Source organism: Stegodyphus dumicola, chromosome 6, assembly GCF_044657685.1.
Source record: "Stegodyphus dumicola isolate Sdum_Otavi_A_Nest chromosome 6, ASM4465768v1".
Taxonomy (NCBI): Eukaryota; Metazoa; Arthropoda; class Arachnida; order Araneae; family Eresidae; genus Stegodyphus; species Stegodyphus dumicola.
The window spans coordinates 213,687,880-213,707,720 of record NC_140773.1 but is presented as its reverse complement, the minus strand read 5'-3'; the positions used below and the strand labels follow the sequence as shown (position 1 = coordinate 213,707,720).

The following is a 19,841-nucleotide window of genomic DNA, read 5'->3' as shown; positions in this document are numbered from 1 at the left end:
GAGCCATCAAATTTTGAATAACATAGTTCTTCAACCGAACATCTGTCCCTGGAAGCCCGAATTTTGAATTTTATATTTCATAATTTGTAAAACTTTAATGAATTTTTGCTTAACAAACTCAATGATTTGAAAAATTGAATTGAAATTTCTATGATTTGAAAGAAATCACTGAGAAAAATCTTTTATCTCCAGCGCGCGAGAGTATCTATCAGAAATTCTAAAGCTATGGGGGGGGGGTTAAATCTTTTGTGGTTTTGCCGTTGAACTGAATTTTATGTGGAATAAGTGCAAAGACGTGATCAGGCGAAATTCAAGGCATAAATCGTTAATAACAAAAAACAAAAAAAAAGTTTTGCAAGCCATCTTACTAAGAAAATAGACATTGATATGATGAAGTGAAAAAAGACTGGGGAAAAAAAAAAAAAAAAAAAAAAAAAAAAAAAACAGAAAAATGTATGCCAACACTTCCCACTGCATCGGGAATTCTAAATATATGCCGCTATGCTGTTTTTAAAATTTTCGTAATTTTGTAACTTTATATAGCGGAAGTGCGAAGAAAAACATGCTTAATAAGAAAGTTAAAAAGACAAAACGAAATGTGTTTGCTGGAGGGAGTGCAACAGCAGGCTGGGAAACTGCGAACTCAGCGAGAGAGTAAAATACCTTAGCAAAAACCCTTTGAGCGACCGTTAAAATCTGAACCGTTTTAGAGTTTTCTTTTCTTAAAATTATATTTTGTTTTTTTTCTAGGTTTCTTTTTTTATTTAATATTATTTATTGTATCTTTATTTTTTATAATAATATTTATTATTTGCCGTATTTTTATGCATTGTCCACTGTGTTATTCATTGTTTATTCTTGGGGGTCGGCAGCCTACGGCCGGCAAGATGATGTTATTTTTTACATGAAAAATAAAACGAATTACGAGCTGTTATACAACTGCCGATAATTGAGTTCGAAAGTTGTGAATAATGACCACGCGTGACGCTACTGTCATACTCTCTCGTTTGCCGATCTTTTTAAAAGCACTTCAAACAGACGAATGTTATGTTTGTGCTTTCCCTCGCCTCCGATTTCTCTTCAGAGATTCCCACGTCCGGAACTTTTATATCATAAGCCTCTGGGCTTTAATTCAAGGAACCGGCAAAGTTGCTTTTTGCAATAGTTTGGTCGTAGTAACGAAACGTAGTCGTCGAATGTTTGTGCATTGCGCGAAAAAACTTCTATGATTTTAAGAAGAAAGCTATACCAAAGTATAGGAGTGGTTCCGTCAGACCAAAGAGGGAAAAATGTATACGACATTTACTTTAGGGTTATCCATCCAACGTTAATACCTTTTTTTCGCGGGTGTGCTAAATAGCTGTTGAGCCAGTATCGAAGGTCACATTAATCAAGATTTCAAACTTATGTGAAATTATTTTTTTTCCCCGCTGTATGGACAAGAATCAGATCAGTAATCTGCGCAAGTAAATTAATTAATGGATTATTTATTTTGGAGTAATAAAACCTACGAAAATCCAAGTTAAAACTATCGTGAAAAGTTTTGTCAAAGAACGAATCCTATACGCTCTTTGATTTTACACCGTATTCTTCAATTTTCTGTATACCTGACTATTTAAGGAATTTCGTATCTCCCAAATCGTGGATTTAGGGTCCAGTAGTAAACTACTTACATTAAGTGTAATGGAAGTTTCCTGTCTTTACATACATGTTCTTTGATTGTGCACCACGTGAACGTGTTGACAGTTTTTCTATGGCGTTGCGCGTGGTATCCTATGTGAAGGAATTCTGCGTTATTTTGTTTTGTTTTGTTCATCACCTACCGTGACCATATCACTCTCAAAATCAAATAAAAAGAGAAAAGCAGACCTCGTATGCTGTACTTTAAAGCAGAAGGGAGTGCCAATTACTTTGTCACAGAATCAAATGACAAAGTTTTATGTTTCATATCAAGTGACATAACAGCTGTGCGAAAAGTGATATGCGTCGTCATTGCCAAAATAAGCAAGTGGCACGGTATTCAGACCTTATTGAAATATCATTAAATTTGAAACATTTAAAACGGAATATGTCATTACAACGCAATTTTTAAGGCTTGTGAAAATGCTAAATGTTTAAAACCTTTGTTAATTCATTGTATCCTTCATCAGCAAGCTCTTTGTGGGAAACATTTCAATATGTCATGTATTATTTAAGCAGTTTTTACCAAAACTAAACTTAATTCGCTCTCGTGGATTTTAACCATAGCCAGTTTCGCGAATTTTGATAGAGATCGAACTATCCTGACTTGTCTTATCATACAAGTGTTCGATGGCTCAGCAATGGGAAAGTTTTGTTGAGATTCTTCCTACTGAAAGAGATGACAGATATTTTTTTTAAATGAGAAAAATTGCCCACTACCTTTATTGTCAAACAGCGAATGGCTGTGGAAATTAGCATTTGCCACGGATGTCATGGGATATCCCAATGAATTCAATTTAAAATCACTGGGGAAAACACTGTGTCTGGTATATGTGAAATGTATTCTGTCGTAAAGGCGTGTCGCCGAAAATTTGCATTATTTGAAACGAAAATAACACTAAACAAATTTGACCATTTTACATGTTTTAAAAATTTTAAATATTAGAGAAATCTCCATTCCCAAAAATATCCATGCAGGATACATTTTCTGAACTTATACTACAGTTACAACAGCGTTTTATAGATTTTGATGCAAGTGCCAAAGATATTTTAATGTTTAAAATTCCATCTGACTATATAATTGAAGAGCTTCCATAAGACCATCAACTGAAAGTGACTAATTTGTAAAATGATGATATGATAAAAAATGTGTTAAAAGAAAAAGATCTAACTCAGTTTTATAAATATCTTTCGGAAGATAAATACGCTCAGTTAAAATCATATGCACGGGAATCCATAACTGGAGTTCTTACGAATGCGAAAACACATTTCCGAAAATGCATCAAATTTTTTAATTTGCATTGCAGTAATGTGCTTGCAATGAAACTCACGGTTAACGATTTCTTTGACATTTCACTGACTAAAAAGCCTTAGTATTCAAGCAACGAAAGAAGAAAATCCCTCTCCTCTAAGCAATATGCGAGCTAATAAATCTGTTTTATACAAAATTAAAAATGCTTTTAGGTTTGATGGCAATATATGGACTGCCTTCGTGGAAAAGCAACACAAAATATTTATTTTTTTGAACAGAGCAAAGCGCATGGGGGTTATCCACCTAAGCAGAAGGAATACCTTACAGGTGGAATTTCTTAAGGTAACTCTCTGGAATTTATGCTGTAAACTTTAAACCAAATTTTTTATTTTTAGTCTCAAGCAGTTTCTTTAATGTCTCACAACTGATGTTATTCTTGAACATGTAAACAAAATTCGAAAAACAGAACGGCTTTGTGATAATTAACCCCCTTCTGCGGAAAAAAAGTTGAAATAATCTGATTGACGTTTTCATTGCTGTTAGTGATATTTTTCTCGATGCCACGAATTGCCACTTATGTGCAAGAGTAGTACGGTACCACTGTTCCTTTTTCTGCAACAATATAGCTCAAAAACCCATTACTCCTTCCTTATTTTGCTCGCACGATCGTGTTAGTAAACTCAGTACGCCTGGCGATAGGTCACAATTTCATTGAAAAGTAACTGCATGGAAATGATCATCATTGTAAATACGGAGAAAAGGACAAAATTGTGTTTCCTTTGTATTCAAGATCTTTCTTTTCTATTGCACGAATAAAATCTTCACATTCAAGTGCAGATTACCAGAGTGTATTTCACGAGTTGCGGATCACAGGATTTCTTTGAATATTTTAAACATAATGCACCAAAACGATTTAATTTGCTTAAAATAACATCTGTTTGGCAAACTAAATTTTAAAAAAAATGTTCATCGTGTATAAATACAGTCTTGTCACAGATCTGCAGTAGCATTACTTGCCAATGAAACTTGCTATCAGGATTCATCTCGTAAGATAAAAAAAATCCAAAAGCTTGCTAGAAAACTTTAGGAGTGTATAGACAGTAAGAGAAAATGAAAAGGAAATGGTTTTCTCTGCCGTAAATTCTGATTCAGTCCAAACCTTTAAATAGAAGGATCTATTGTGCAGAAATAATTGCTCTGTATTTTGTTTGGATAACAGTATCAGTTCATTTCCTAATCGAGAGCGCAGACATCACAACCGAATGCCTCTTCACATAGTGCAATTATTTCCACGCTTTAGTTTGTATGGCTTTATGTTTAATATCCACTTATTGTATTTTTTTTTGTTTGAACTATCATTTCTACTTTCGTTGGTTCCCACTAGAATGTAAATTAGTTTATGTAAATATAAAACATAATACGTAATTAGAGGTTTTAGCAAAAGATCGCTGAGGGTCCATTTTAGCTCAGCTTCTAAATTTGCTTGAATCGGATTTAGCCTTTTCTAATCACGTTTATTGGCATGAGGGCCTGAGCCAAAATGCATAGGAGGCCTTTTTCCTTGTAAATATCGCATTCTGAATACTTACGTTTTAATTTAACATTTGTGTTTTGTCACCGTCGTAAGCAATATAATCTTCTGTTATTACAAAAGCTGTGTAAATTGTTGGAATGAAGATCTAATAAAAAGGTTTGTCTCAAATTTTCTTCTGTGTTCGGTGCTATTTCATTGGAAGACTGAGACAGAATGATAAATTGCTTGACGGAGCCAGAGATTACAGTTAAATTATGTATATGGCTTTTTATATTTAGAGCTTAGACTTACAAGGTTTTTGTTCATCTAATTCGGCTTGCTAAATCTTAAGTGAATTACCTATTTAAAGAATAACTGGTCTATGCTATAACTTCAGTAACCACTTAGGGAAGAAAATAAAACTTTATATTAATATTACATAAAGGGTGATTATGCACTTTTAGAACGATTTCGAGGCCGTTTAATTAATATTTGAAATGTAAAAATACTTTCTTAAATGTTCGATTAAATGGCCTTTTTCCTGAACTTCATGCATCGTGATTTCCACGATAGAAGGGCTTTTCGCAAAATTTCCAGAGTTATTGATCTCCATTTCTCTTCCACTCCTTTCTAGGGTTCACAAATCGTAGTAGGCTTGTACTTAGATAGAGTTCTTTTAGACCAAATGTGCTTGGTCTATAGGTGAAACATTGACTTCGCAAAACGTTGAAAAGTAGTATATGCAATACCAGGATCACTCTCATTTTTTTTTTTTTTTTTCAAGAAATGCAGTGATACTTTTCGAAGTACGGCTTGTTGCTTTGTCCTCGGTGCAGCTTCACTCACACTTCAGTCATTGGGACAAAGAAATGGAAATTCCTCTCTTTCATTTTAACTTTTCGAAAAATGATTTACATTAATTTATTTCATGTACATTAGTTTCCTTTTCTGCTTTCCTTTTGTGATTGGGAGAGACTTTATATATATATATAAAGTTTAATACGATAATGTTTAGGAAAAATTATTATCAATTATTTTTCCTACGTCTATAGTCTATTGGTAAAACGCCTATCGATTTGGGTTTTTGAAAAGAGCTCTTTCTAAGCGCAAACCGTCCACGATTGATGGACTAGCCTTAGTAGGAAATTAGTGGAAGAGGGCTGGAAATGAAACAAAGTAATTATTAATTATATTTAAATGATAATGTTCATAAAAATAATTCTTTACCATATGAACCATACTTTCTGATCTACAGATAAATGAAATCAGTTGTATAATAAATATACGCAAAAGCTAATTAATAAACTTAAAAATGCATTGATTGAGAATGAGATTTGTTTGCATTGTTATAAGTAGACCACAGAAGAGTCTTCGATTTTAGTCCCTTGATTTTATTATCATTGGTATCACACTATAGCTTTGTGCAGATTTTCAGTTCTTAAAACTGGAAAAAAAAAAAAAAAAAAAAAAAAAAAAGATTTTAATTACGTGCAGATGTAGCCCAAATAAAAATGTATTTTAATAAATAATTATGTAATTCATTCAAAATCGTTTCCATTAATGTCGAAAAATTTATATTATTGTCAACGTCAAGGCTACAACCTGAAGTTCGATCTGGAGCAAAATCTCTCTTCCGATAGTCAAATTTAATTGAAAAATTCATCGGTACATCTTTCAAAATATTCTTAACATGACTGACAAATTAGCATTATTTAAGTGTTCTGATTTAACTTAATATTTGTTAATAAGAATCCATTTTAAAGTGAAAAATACATACTTTGTTAGTTTAGAGTCTTTTTGCATGCTGTTGGAGGACAGATTGCTAGACAAGAAGAATGCTGTCTATATTTCGCGTAGTTTTATATCTTTTCTTGTCCTCCGTCACTGCATGTTGACTGCGTGTTGATCATAACTTTTAAGTATTTACAGCTCGTTTTTTTGTATACGAACACTACGCATAGCAAATGAATGATTGACATGCCAATTAATTTTTTCCCTTTTTCATTTTAATTTATTCTTAAATACATAAGTGTCCTGAAAACATGCATATTAACTGTGAATTTGAAACATAACATGTAAATTTTCACGCTTTTTCTACGTAGACATATGATATGTAGTTTACTACGATTACACACGAGAATGTAATACCATTCACAAACGCATACATACTTCACACACGCGCGCACAGATACGCATGGAAAAAAATTGATGGGCACACCATATGGCTTCTTTGTACTGCTTATTAAATTATACATATTTTTATGCATTTCATTTAAACTTATTTCCTCGAATGTCATTAGAGATATATTTCTCATTCAATCAGCTCAGTTCTCACTTCTTGGCCAGGTAAAAATACATAAAAACTCAAAACATCTTCATTAAAAATTGTAAAATACAGAAAAACATAAAACACCAAATACAGTTTAAAAAAATCGGTACACAGTGGGTACATTTATACAAAGGGAGGTGCACAACTACATGTTATAGCAGTCCCATGTATAAAATTTCAACATTCCGAAGCTACTAGTTTTTGAGTTATACGAGATACACCCATACGTACAGACGTCACAAAAATAATCTCTTTTAAATCCATTTTACAATCCGTATTGGGAAAAATATCCTTTATTCTCTTTGTACGTTTTTTAAATCCATTTTACAATCCGTATTGGGAAAAACATCCTTTATTCTCTTTGTACGTGCAGATGTCCCTCAAAAACACCATTCAGATGGATTCGAAAGCGGTTAAAATAAATATTTTCGGAGAAATACGTTACCCGAAATTTTTCGCGATTACAATACTTCCTTTACTTCGTACAAGGACTTAAAAAGGCAAAGAATATCTCCCATTATATTCAGTTAAACCACAGAAGGAAACACTTTGTATTGTCCAAGATCCCCTTGATTATGTCTCTTCAAAATTTCAGATTATTTTGCTAGTAAATACTAGACTTTAAGAAAGCTTTTAAAAATGTTATGATGGACAAGGTGTTTGTAAGCACGAGTAGCCGAGTGAATAAGACTGCTGATCTCTGGTAATTTGATCCACCTTCAGACACCGGCAAATGGGCTAGCTGCATGGGCATTTATATGGCTTTCTTCATGTATAAATTGAGTATTAGCCAATTTTCTCCATGAAAGCATGCCTCATGGATATTCTACATATGATACGTATGACGCTTCAGGCGTCGTCTTCGTTCCAATCTTGATGAGACTTAATAAAATAATTCTTTTGTCACAGTTTAGGAAAGAGCGAGCTAGTTATAAAAAACATATCCTGGCCGCCAAGGTCTCCAGCTGGAGAACCTATAAGGTATTTCTCCCACTTCTCTAGCGTGCCTTCGTGGTGTAACGGTAGCATGCTGGGCCGGTATTCCAGAGGTTCGTGGTTCGATTCCCAGCGAAGGCGGTTGCTAATTTTTCATCTCTCTAGCTTCCAAAAATCCTAATGTCTCTACAAGTGGCGCCCGAACTAAAAGGGTTGTGTATGATGATTCTCCGCACCCAGGATTTAGCGACTAGGTCCTCTAAAACCCTAGTCGCCCTTTAAAAAGGGGAATATATAAGGTATTTCTCCCACTTCCCTAGCGTGTCTTCGTGGTGTAACGGTAGCATGCTGGGCCGGTATTCCAGAGGTTCGTGGTTCGATTCCCGGCGAAGGCGGTTGCTAATTTTTCATCTCTCTAGCTTCCAAAAATCCTAATGTCTCTACAAACCTTCTGCACCACTAACACCAACCCGTACCATATATTACATAAAATTACTACTCAAAACATATAGCAGCCTTCTCAGATTCTTATTGAATCCTATCCCACAAATAGCACAGCCAGCATAGCAGCTAACCGTCAGGCTGGCCGGAATGCGTCCAAAGTAAATAAATAATTGAAGGCATGCCTGCACTTAAGCAGATAAATTTTGCATATTTTGCTGTAGTTGACATAAATAAACTAACTACAAAATCAGAAATAATCAGACAGGGTGAATGAAATGGCCATAGTTACTTGGAGGTGATTAGTTCATCAAAGAAAGAGGAAATTTCATTCATGCACACTTCATCCTGTTCATAGCACTTTGTCGTCAAATTACTATCTGTTGCAAATGTTTAGATGCGAATTCGAATTACGAATACTTATTAAGAAAATAGGCTAATTATTTTTGAAATGTTCAACAGTATTCCAGTGAAACAAACGTGCGTACAAGTTCATTACCACTTCCTATTGGCCATGACAGAATTAGCCATTTGATGCGAAGATTGAGCCCTTTGTCAGGAATTTCACAAGGGTTACGATGATTTGGGAAAAAAAGTTACATCTTGTGGAGAAAAATATAGTTGGTGTTTTGGAAGAGCACACTGACTATTAGTGTGTTAAGCAAAAAAAAAAATATTTTATAAGTTTATAAAATAACATTTTATTTAAAACTCATGAAATAATTAATGGACGAAGAGAAGGAAAATACTTATCATATAGGTTTTATGAGAAAAACCTATATGATAAGTATTTTCCTTATGCTCTTTACGACATTCATCTGTAATTTTGTATCAAGAATAATAAAATAATGGGGTGCCACTTATAAATTTATGAAGAAAATAAATACTTTTGACAAAGCAATTTAATTCATAGGTTTCGTTATTTGGGAGTCCACGCTTTTATTGTTCGTAATTTAAAATTGTAAATGAATTTTGAATTTTGTAGAGAATTATTTAATCTGTTTTTCCCCTTTTAATTCATTACTTATTTTTTGAGTTTTAGATAAAAGCTTTTTTATAAAAACAAATTTGTTTATTTATTTTATTTTCAACTTTTTAGTCCGAGTGACATCGTGTAAATCAAATTTTTCAATTGAAAAATAATTTTTAACATGAATAATCGGTCTGTTACTTCCAACAATTCTGTTACATCTAATTATAAAAACAAATCAAGCAAATGTCGAAAATTTCAGTAAAAAAATCTGAAATTACGTTGAAAATTCCATATAAAGGTCATTTAAAGGATATTTTTCCCGCTCTATCCCATGGTGCACACAGTAAAATTCTGAAACTCTTAATTAGTTAGTTAAACGAAGATATGTGCAAAAACGCTTTCAAAATTAAATTTAAAATAATCTAAATCGAATTTTTGAAACAACAAAAAATAAGTAAATAAATTTAAAAAAAAAAAAAAAAGAAAAGAAAAGAAAGAAAGAAAGAAAGAAACATCGCCTTACTCCGTTGTATTTTTATTCACAATTAGTGAGCCTGTAAAGTTTGAGCTGGATAGCTTAACAGGAAACAGTCTAAAAATCCATAACACAGTTTTCTCCATAGTCACAAACACTATTAGCAAGTTAAATAAAAAAAACTTATAAAAACACGATAAAAAACTTATAAAAACACGATTAATTAAAAAAATTTAGAAAGCAGACGATTATTTTTTAATCATTCTTATTTTAAAAGAAAGTGAATAAATTCTTGTTTTGCAAGAGAGTTATAACATTTGAAAACTTCAAACCTTTATGACAGTTTAATCTGCCAAAACCTCAACTAACTTAAAAATACTTTAAAAGCTAGAGAGTACAAAAGAGTAATATTTTAATGACAGTAAAATAATTAAAAGCATTCATTGAAAAATATTTTTTTATTGGCCGTGATCACTACTTTACCATGTAATTAGCTTAACAATTTATATACTGCTTTACAAATACTAGACAACTAACGAAATAACAGTAACTAAAACTATCAGTTCTTATGTCTACGTACTAAAGAAACTTAATGATTTAATTTCAATGGTTTCGCTACAGAGTGGCATTAGAATAGATAACTATGTAACCGTACTACGTTAAAATAAATTCCACAATTCTATTTCAATTTGTAGTCTTTTGCAATTATGTGAAATACGTAGTTAAAGGAACAAAACAGTTATTGCTCCAATAGGTTTTTACCCCTGGTTTACATATTACGAATTTAGTATTTAAAAATTAGTATTTTCTTCGCAAAATGAGGCTGTTTTTTATAATTTTGTTTATAATATTATTTGTCTTAAGATGTGAGGATTTACTCTTTTCCTATCACAGAGAGGGAGAGACGGGAGCTTGCTCTCAACGCGTCCAATAGAAAATGCCACCATAATTTTATTACACATAATAAAGCTGGTTAATGCCGTAAAAACAAATAAACGTTCTTGAAAATTTATTGCTTCAGTAGTAAATGATACCATTTTCGTTGCAAAAAAACTTATTACCGTTGTTACCCTTAATCTGGTGTAATAAAAGCATTATTTTGATGAATATGTATGTACTTACAAAATTTCTCTTGTGCAGTATGTATGGCTATCCAGTATTTTATAAAAAAAAATATTGTGTCATCTGGAAAGTTCTGCGCCTTTTTTCATGAAAAATACAAATGAAACAGTACAAAAACATAAAAAAAATCATGGAATTACCATAAGCGACATTTTATTCTATAACTTTTCCCCATATCTCCAGTAGGCGGAAAATTCATTTTTTAAAATGTCATTAGATTTATTCATAGGAAAGTTAATTCGGTGTTGTTTAACACTCTCCAAAGAAATGAATTCTAGGCCATTAACACATTGACTACAAATTTTAAAACAGAATTACTCCATTTTCTATCCAAGAAAACAAAATACGTCATAAATAAGGTAAATTTAGCATTTGGGATTTTCTGACAAATCGTTTTCAAGCCAAAGGCTGGGACACATATGTCGCAGTCGTAGTTAATAGGATACATATGTCCCACACATAACGATCGACTTCCTATAGGCACACCTATTTTACTCTGGAAAGCTTTATTATATGAAATAGATTTACGTCGTATGGTACAGGGTAAAGCATTCTTTGCATAACCCAACATTACACATTGCGGAACTCATATTTGTTCTTTTCTTTATATTCATTCGTGTGCAACGAGCACAGCGGCGTCTTGATTTTTCAACTATTGGAAGATGATTCCCAACATTCAGGTGATTCTTAGCAATCTTAGATCCAGCAGTAATTTTTAAACTTTTATTGGGACATATGTCCCGTTCGTAGTCAGAGGATTAAAAGAATTTTGAAGTGAGGCGAAGCGCTGAAAATCCAAGAGGGCAAGATCTAGTGAATATGGGGTGCGACATAAGAACATTCCAGCCGTATTCAATATAAGTTTGTCTGACATTCATCGAAATGTGGGGCCAAATATTGCCATGAAGGAGGGCAGCACCTCGATAGCTGGGCAGTTCTGGGTACTTTGTTTCAATTTCTCCTTTTAAAATTGGCATTTAGAAACAATACTTTACCGAATTAATAGTGTGATTTGGTGGCAACAATTCACAGTATAAAATTTCTTTGTAGTCTGGCCATACAAAAGCCCCCTGTCGATGTTACCAAAGGAAATTCTTTTGGCTTACCCCATGATATTTTTGTTTTGAATATTATTGCATAATACGCAGTTCTAATATACAGTAATGATGCATTTCGAAAGAGGAGCTTTAGTTTTTTTTCAGCAAATAATCACATGTCGAAACTCAAGCAAGTGTATTCTGCTCTTTTAAAATATAAAGTACCCATACATTGAAGCAGAATTCGTCAAATGGTCATGAACTGCATTTTTTGAAATACTTAGTCTGTATGATAATTTTTGAACTGCATAAGGTGGATATTCAGCGAAAGCTTCTTTTAACAGGTCTTTATTTACATAGGATGATCACCCAGAGCGGGCATCATCTTCAAGACTGAAATTTCCATGCTTCTCAAATAACCTTTGAGCTATGCCATCTGAAACAGCCCTTTTTCATATATAACACCGCATTGCAAGAAGTCTGACTAAAAATATTTTACTTATCTTCAAAATAAAAGAACATAATATGACGAAAATGAACTTCTGGGTTCTCCATTCTTAACACCACACTGATACAAAATTATACTACAATACATGATAAAATTACACAGTGTGCAGAAAAGACCGTATTTAAACATTTGCTTCGATTAAGTTCACTTCTTATCAGAAGTAAAAAATAATTAGAAAAAAATGGCAAATTCTGTTCTTTCTAAGTTTTGGCGAAATTTTAATGGAACTTTTAAAACTAAATGAATGCAAATTTTTAAAAGTTGAAAATTTTGAAGCTATCTTAAGTAAGAAAATGTTTTTGAAAAAACGGAATTAATTCATTTCGACATATTATTCAGTTATTCAGCACGAAATATACAATTTTTATATAAACCAATAACAGCAGAATAAAATGTGCTCAGAATAGCAGGCATAAGTCTCGAGTATTTTGAATTCGTTTTTGAGGTTTTACCCTTTGAAAGACACTGGGATAAAGAAATGGAATTTCTTCTGTAAATATTGGACGTTAAATTTTTGCTTGGTAGTACTCTGAGTTGATTTTAGCATTTTCCCATTCTTCTATTTTCAATTTCTATTCTAAAAGAATCCTGTGGCAATCATAAACCCTTTACTGAAACTTTCTTTGCATTAACGGAACCAGGTTTGTAGACTTTTTTCTAATTGTTTTTGATAATAAGTAGACCTTTTTTATTGCAGTCATTTAGGTAAAATCATGCTTCATCAAAGGCCACGATGTATTTCCATTTATCACCTGCTAAATAAATTTTCTTAAAAGGTTCTGAAACGTTTTTTGCGCTGATCCACGTTCCTAGTCGAAAGCTGGTGAATATGATGTTTTTTTAACTGTTTGAAGCTGTAAATCATGGCTTGTTATTTTGTTAATTCTTGCTACAGTTGTATTTAAAGACTATGCTTATGCAGTTGATTTCTTCGTAGGCGGATTTTCTCTTGTTAACCAATGATTTTAGAAATATAAGAAACACTACGTACTTTCTCGAGTATTCGTTTGGAGTCTGCTTTTCATGTAAGAGTAATTACTGAAAGTTTTTCCTTTTCCGATTAATAAACGCCATGTCTTTCTGAATGTTTTTGAATTATGGAATAAGAATATTTCTCTTCAGAAAGAACAAAAAAAATATCCTTCAATTCATAATTTGTTGAAAACGCGACATTTTAAAAAGAGAATAAGTTTAAAAGAACAGACGATATTTCTATTTCAAATAATTGTGTTGCCAGAAATTTTTATTCCAAAACATTTTCTTTTTTAATATTAACGAAGCCATCCTAAAAATGTATAAACAGCCTCTGTAATTTTTTTTTTTTTTTTTTTTTTTTGTGTGTGTGTGTGTGTGTGTGTCTGTGTGGCACTTTTGAATATTTCATTAACATATAATCATCCAGATATAATTCAGAAATATTCGGCTGCTTCTTGGGGGAGGGACGAAAGAATTTTCAAAATTCAATTATTTGTTGTATTAATTTCATTATGTTATTTTTTGAGTGTTTTTGTTTCTTTCCAGTTTTCATGTATGTTCTTTCTGCTAGACTATAAACCGTCAATTTCGAATTAATTATTTTTTCTTGAATAGGTATACTGGGTTTACAGTCACCAAAAAAAAAAAAAAAAAAAAAAAAAAAAAAAAAAAAAAAAAAAATCCTCCGGTTTTGCAGCTGAGGATGGTGGTTCGGTAAAACCATCGAAACTAGTCCTGTGAAGTTTTTGAAAATATAACGCTGATTTTTGTTGTTTGACTTCTGAATTAGTATTTATTCGGCGTGTTATTGTGTCTTAATTATTAGATTATTAGTAAAACTCTAACTTGAAATGCAAAAATTTAAAACAATAAATAAATAAAACAACATACAATATTATAACAATACATAAAAACAACAATGCTATGCAAAGGAAAGTATTTACAGAAATTTACAACACTATATTAATTGATTAGTGTTCATTCTCAAGCTATTAACTTTTTTACCTTCCTTCAACCTATATAAAGGGAGGTAATGTTTTTCGTCTAAAAATTCAATAATGTGCTTTCAATGAATAATCACAAATTAAGACTCCCACAACACGCTTTTACTATTTTTACAATATCTGTCTGTATGACGACTTTTGCGTCAACAATAGCGTTTAAAAGCTCCGAAAAGTTTCTATCTTCTGTATTTAATATTTTGCATTCATATAAAAAGTTTATTTGATTCTGGGTAAAACTGAATAACCGAAAGCTGTACTTTGCTTTAAAGCCCATAACAGTTTTGCAACAACCAGCATAACTTATTGTAGAGACATTAGGTATTTATAGAAGCAGACAAGATGAAAAATGAGCAACGCCTTCGCCGGAACTCGAACCATGGACCTCTGGAATACGCGTCCAGCGTGCAGACTACCACATCACGAAGGCACGCTAAGAAGGCGGAAGAAATACCTTATACTATCATAAATAAACCATTACAGGCTATTGCAATTGCACGAGTATTGTTTACTAATAACCTAAATACAGCGGGGATATACATACAACTGCAAATGAATTTAGATTTGTTGGTACTATAAAAGTGACATAAAAGAAAGTTAAATTTTGTGATTCATTTCAGAGAATTTATTTTAAATATATAATAAACAATTAATTTTTTAAACTAAAAAACAATTAAATTATATGTTATTCAACTGCTCAATAAAATATAATTTTAATATAAATATAAAAGGGCAAACATTTGGTTATGGTGTTATAAATTCAGAAAAACCAGTTTGTTTGCGTGGCTAATCATATATCATAAAATATGATCCAAAACATACCTTTCTGTTTATTTAGAATAAGAAAATAGATTTTGTTTACGAATCATTAACCGGGAATGATACTTAAAGCTCATTGTTATTTAAAACATGGATTTGGCGGGAGGTCATGTGCTGGCCATATCAGATTTTTTATTATTTGAAGTAAAGAAAAGCGGGAGTTAAAATTTGATTATGACTCTATAATGGATGCAATAAATGAACTGAAATTCACTTTTTTCATATTTTTCACATTTTTCTTTAGGATATTAACTCCAAATGTAAGTTAAATTTCGCCACTTTATGAAGTATAACGACATATTTGAAAAATATAGTTTTGAAGAGTTAAAACTCTTTTTTCTTAATTTGTTTTCTTTTCTGCTCTCTAATTAATAAAATGTTTTAGTATTATTAAGATCCCGAATTAGCATATAAAAATATAACTTTCTAAAATTCTCTTCCAATGTTTTAAGCTCCCCTTAAGCGTCTTATACCTGTATCAATTTTCGAGAAAAAAGGTATTGATTATATGACAAGAACAGTTTCTGTTTTTGTTTACCCAGTCTTACGAATTAACGTTCTTTACTATATCCCCTAAAGCAAATATATAGCAAACTCAAGGATACCTTTTTAATAATAGATACTAATCGCTATTTCTTTACTAAATCCTTTTGTGAAATTAGGCGTTTTTTTCGCAACTAGAATTCATAGCTACATTAAGTATTTTCATGCCACTATTCATTGAGCAACTGGAGGTAAAAATTACACTTGCACCCTTAACTACAAGGTGTCTCAAAAAGTCGTTGCCAAATTGAACATGCTAGTCTGTCATACCATGAAAAGAAGATTTAAATTGAAACTTGTGTCCGAAAATGCGAATGAAGACCGCTAGAGGGCAATGCTCACAGGTGTAGAGAGGGAGAAACAAAAGATGTTGGCTTTTATTAAAGAACATGGTTAAATCACAGAAGATATTCAAAATTCCGTCCATTCTCCACAATGCATGCTTCACAAAGTTGACGATTGGGTTCACGGGCCCGTTCAAAATGTGCCCGTGTGTCACGGACATGTACCGCTGATTCTAAGATCCTGACGATAAGATCCCATATCCGATGTTACGGTCGTCTCATACACCATAGACTTCATGTATCCCCACAAGCAGAAATTCAGGGGAGTCAGGTAGGGAGATCGTGGTAGCCACACTGTAAAAAAAAAGTTCGCTCTTTACAGGCAAAAGTTTTGTAAAGTTACAGAAATCAAAAAGTTACAGAAGAATTTCCTGTAATGGTAACAGGTTGAAAGCAAACTGTAGCGGTAACAGCAGATTTGCTTGTAACATTACAGATAATGTTTCAGTAGCCGCGCGGAAGAATCACGTGACTGACTGGAAATTAGCCAATCAGGAGAAAAGTGTTTGAAAGCTAGTTGCAGAAAAAAACATGGCTGAATGCATGTTGGTTGTATAGCGCAGGTAAGTAAGAAAATGTTTACAATTACTACTTGAAATATTTTTTGTTCATTTTATGCAGATTATTCTCATGCACTTTGCACTGTTATATGTAGTGAGTAAGTATTTAAACGTTTAAGCTTTGCGATTAATTAATATCAGTGTTCGTAATGTCTAATGAGTTGAAAGAGTGCAAAATATTTATTCCAAATGCAGATCTAATAGTAGTATTTTGTCATTGTGCATCCGATAAATTACGCCTTCAACTGCCCTTATTATTATTTAAAACTAATTATTCCAAAATTTAATCACTGTTTGTGGTATATAATTGAAATGGTAATGTGGTTGTTGAAAACAAAACTAATCATTTTAGCGTTCTTTTCCAATCGTCTGACCAAAGAACGTTTGACATCTTTTTCCCGGCAGGCCTTGCGAGAAACGTTTATATAAACATTTAGAATTCTGAATGTAATGTATATATTTTTTTGCTTACTAGGTTTAGTTTATTTTTTTTCTAGGATTATCTAATTAGTTATACCTGGTTTATAATTCAGTCTAATATGTTTATGTACGAGTGTGTTATGAAGTAAAATTACAAAAACTTGAACAACGAGGTCGAGAATCTCGTTTATTCCTTTAGTGTAATAATATTTTTTTCAGTGGTATTAATTTCTTACGAAAATATTATAATTACAAAATGAAGTAATTATATTGATTAAAAATATACCGTATCATACTTTTCGTAATGTTTTGTTTTACTAACTAGATGCAACTTAATTATTCCATATATTTTAATATACCAATATCAACAGGGGAAAAATGGAAATGACCTAAAATATTTTTCTAACAATTCGTTAAACTAATTATAAAACAAAACTAAAATTTTGTGCATTATTTCCAAAAATATCATTTCATTAATATTTTATAAATGACAACATATATTATATTGTATATATAACTACCATTGCATACTTATAAGTTTTTAAACATTTAATGTAGAATTTATGTTGATTTTATTTTGCCCAGTTTTAATACAGTTTTGAAGTATGATAGTCTTGTTACTAGGATAGCATGAATCTGCTAATACAAGTTTAATACATTTCTTGACAAATGTTTCTCTTATTCATGTAATATAATATATAAATCATAAAATAAGTTTTCTTAAAAATAAATTATTATTGTTTATTGGAATTTAAAACAATTCTGTATCTGTATGTTGTATTAAAAATAAAATAATAATGAATTTTTAATGAAGCATTGATTTCAGCATTAACAATATATATATATATATACACATGAATAAATGGAAATGCAAGCTACTTTTCCTTACAAAACCGCCTATGAATATATACTTTCCTTTAGGCTGATAGCCTTTGCATGCTTTACCATATTCTATCAATCCAAATGATGCAAATATGTAGAAAATTTTACTTTCTTTGAAAGTTAATACCGGAAATAAAATTCAGTGCATTTGTAAACTACATTAGTTCTCTTATAGCTTGGCATTTAATTGCCCAATGATTTACTAGTCCAAACTAAGGCAGAATTCAGATATCGTTCAAATAAAAGAAAATTAATAAGGTCTGATTTTTAGACCTATATATGAAGATTTATTTTTTTTAAATATTATTTTAAGTCAACCAAATTAATTTCAAATTTAAGTAAGTATTCATGCCTTTCAGTAGCATTATTTTTGATATCTTAAATTAAATAACTGAATGCAATATTTCTTGTTAATAAAAGAAAAGCAATGTTATGAAAGACTAGCGAAGCAGATTTGCAAGTTCTAATTACGAAGCTAATTACGAAAGGTCCCATGCTTTAAGGGGTCATTTTTAAAAATACTTAATTAAAAAAAAATATTTAACGTGAAACTTCCAAACTTCACACATGTGGAATATTAATTCTATATATTTTATCTCATTCTTATTTTATTAATTAATTTCATAGCATTTTGTGTGACACTAGTAGTAATTATTAATTAAATTTTATGCTGTTTCTGATCTATGTTTTGATTTTGTTATTAATTACGTTAGTTTACATAAGATTTAAAATTATGTAAGGTACAAAAACCTTCTGCATCTATTAATATATGCTGAAGTGAATGAAATTATGCCAGTGAAATTTTTTAAAATCAAAAACAAATTTCTGTGGAAAATTAAAGTTATAAATTCTAAATGCAAACAAAGGAGTGAATTTGAAAGTTATCAAATAAGCCAAAGTGTTGGTCATTTTTTCATTTTGCAGAAGAATTTTTATACTTTGCAGAATGGGAATATGATGTTTGGTTTTGTTAGTATTAATTATTACAACTGAATTATTGCAACTTACATTGCAACACGTAATTTAGCTTAAAATTTATTTGAAAATTTTCTAATTTATTTTGATCATGTATATTTCATGTGTCATAAGTCTTTGAAATGAACTTAATTCTATTTATTTACACAATCTTTTTAAAGAAGAAAAAGTCACATTTGTTTTGCTTAGTTGCACACGAAGATACATGTCTATATATATAGAGAGAAAGAGGAGTTATGTTTACTTCCAGACTATTTTCCTCCTTTTATATTATAGTATGAAAATCAAGGGGGAAATTAAGCAATCAATTTAATTTTGAAGGATGTGATTACAATAAGATCATAACCAATCAAAAATATTCATGAATGAACTACTGGTAACTATCATAGTATTATTATTTAAAAGAAACCTACATTCCAATAAGAACGCTTAGTAACATAACCATTTAAGTTATCTAATAAAAGTAATTTTCATTCCTACTTCGCTATACATTGAATTTCACTCTTAGTATTGCCCACTGCTACTCCCTAGACCTCAAAGCATTTAATGCATCTGGAATTGCAATTTGTGTCTTTTTCTACAGCATGCAAGTTATCACCGTTTAGTTTGTACTGCCACGAGCAATGATCTTCAGAATTATCGTATTGCGTTGCATATTCCACCCCACCCAGCTTTAGAACCAGATTCTGAAAATTAAAAAAATATTTACATAATTTTCCCCCTTTTAATGCATTCAGAAAATGAATATTCCAAGATTTTAAAATGGATTTATCAACATAATGATTGTTTTCGTCATACTAACAAAGGCAAACTTTTGCACACTTAAGGCCCCGTTGAATCTTTCTCTTCTAACTGTTGAATATTATGTCAGCCTAATACAAACAATGATCTATGATAGTGAAAGCAAATACCAACTGCCATTCACTGTGCAATTTTGCCATATCAGCTGAATGTTCACCCTAGCAAGCATCGGACCACAACCTTCTCTAATTATTTATGTATGATCTGAGGCCTAAGGATTTGCAAGAACAACAATGAGAATGACAGAAGTTCAAA

At 31.4% G+C, this 19,841-nt stretch overlaps 1 protein-coding gene and 1 long non-coding RNA gene across 2 annotated transcripts in view; one reads left to right on the top strand and one right to left on the bottom strand.

Moving 5' to 3' along the window:
• The window catches only part of LOC118191680 (sodium-dependent phosphate transporter 1-B-like), a 319,865-nt gene that overhangs the window by 23,980 nt on the left and 276,044 nt on the right, over positions 1-19,841 (top strand). The gene's annotated exons all lie outside the window — the stretch shown is intronic.
• The window catches only part of LOC118191679 (uncharacterized), a 185,959-nt gene continuing 181,585 nt past the window's right edge, over positions 15,468-19,841 (bottom strand). The window contains exon 4 of the long non-coding RNA XR_015041826.1: positions 15,468-16,242. This is a non-coding gene — a long non-coding RNA (uncharacterized LOC118191679). The remainder of the gene's footprint in view (positions 16,243-19,841) is intronic.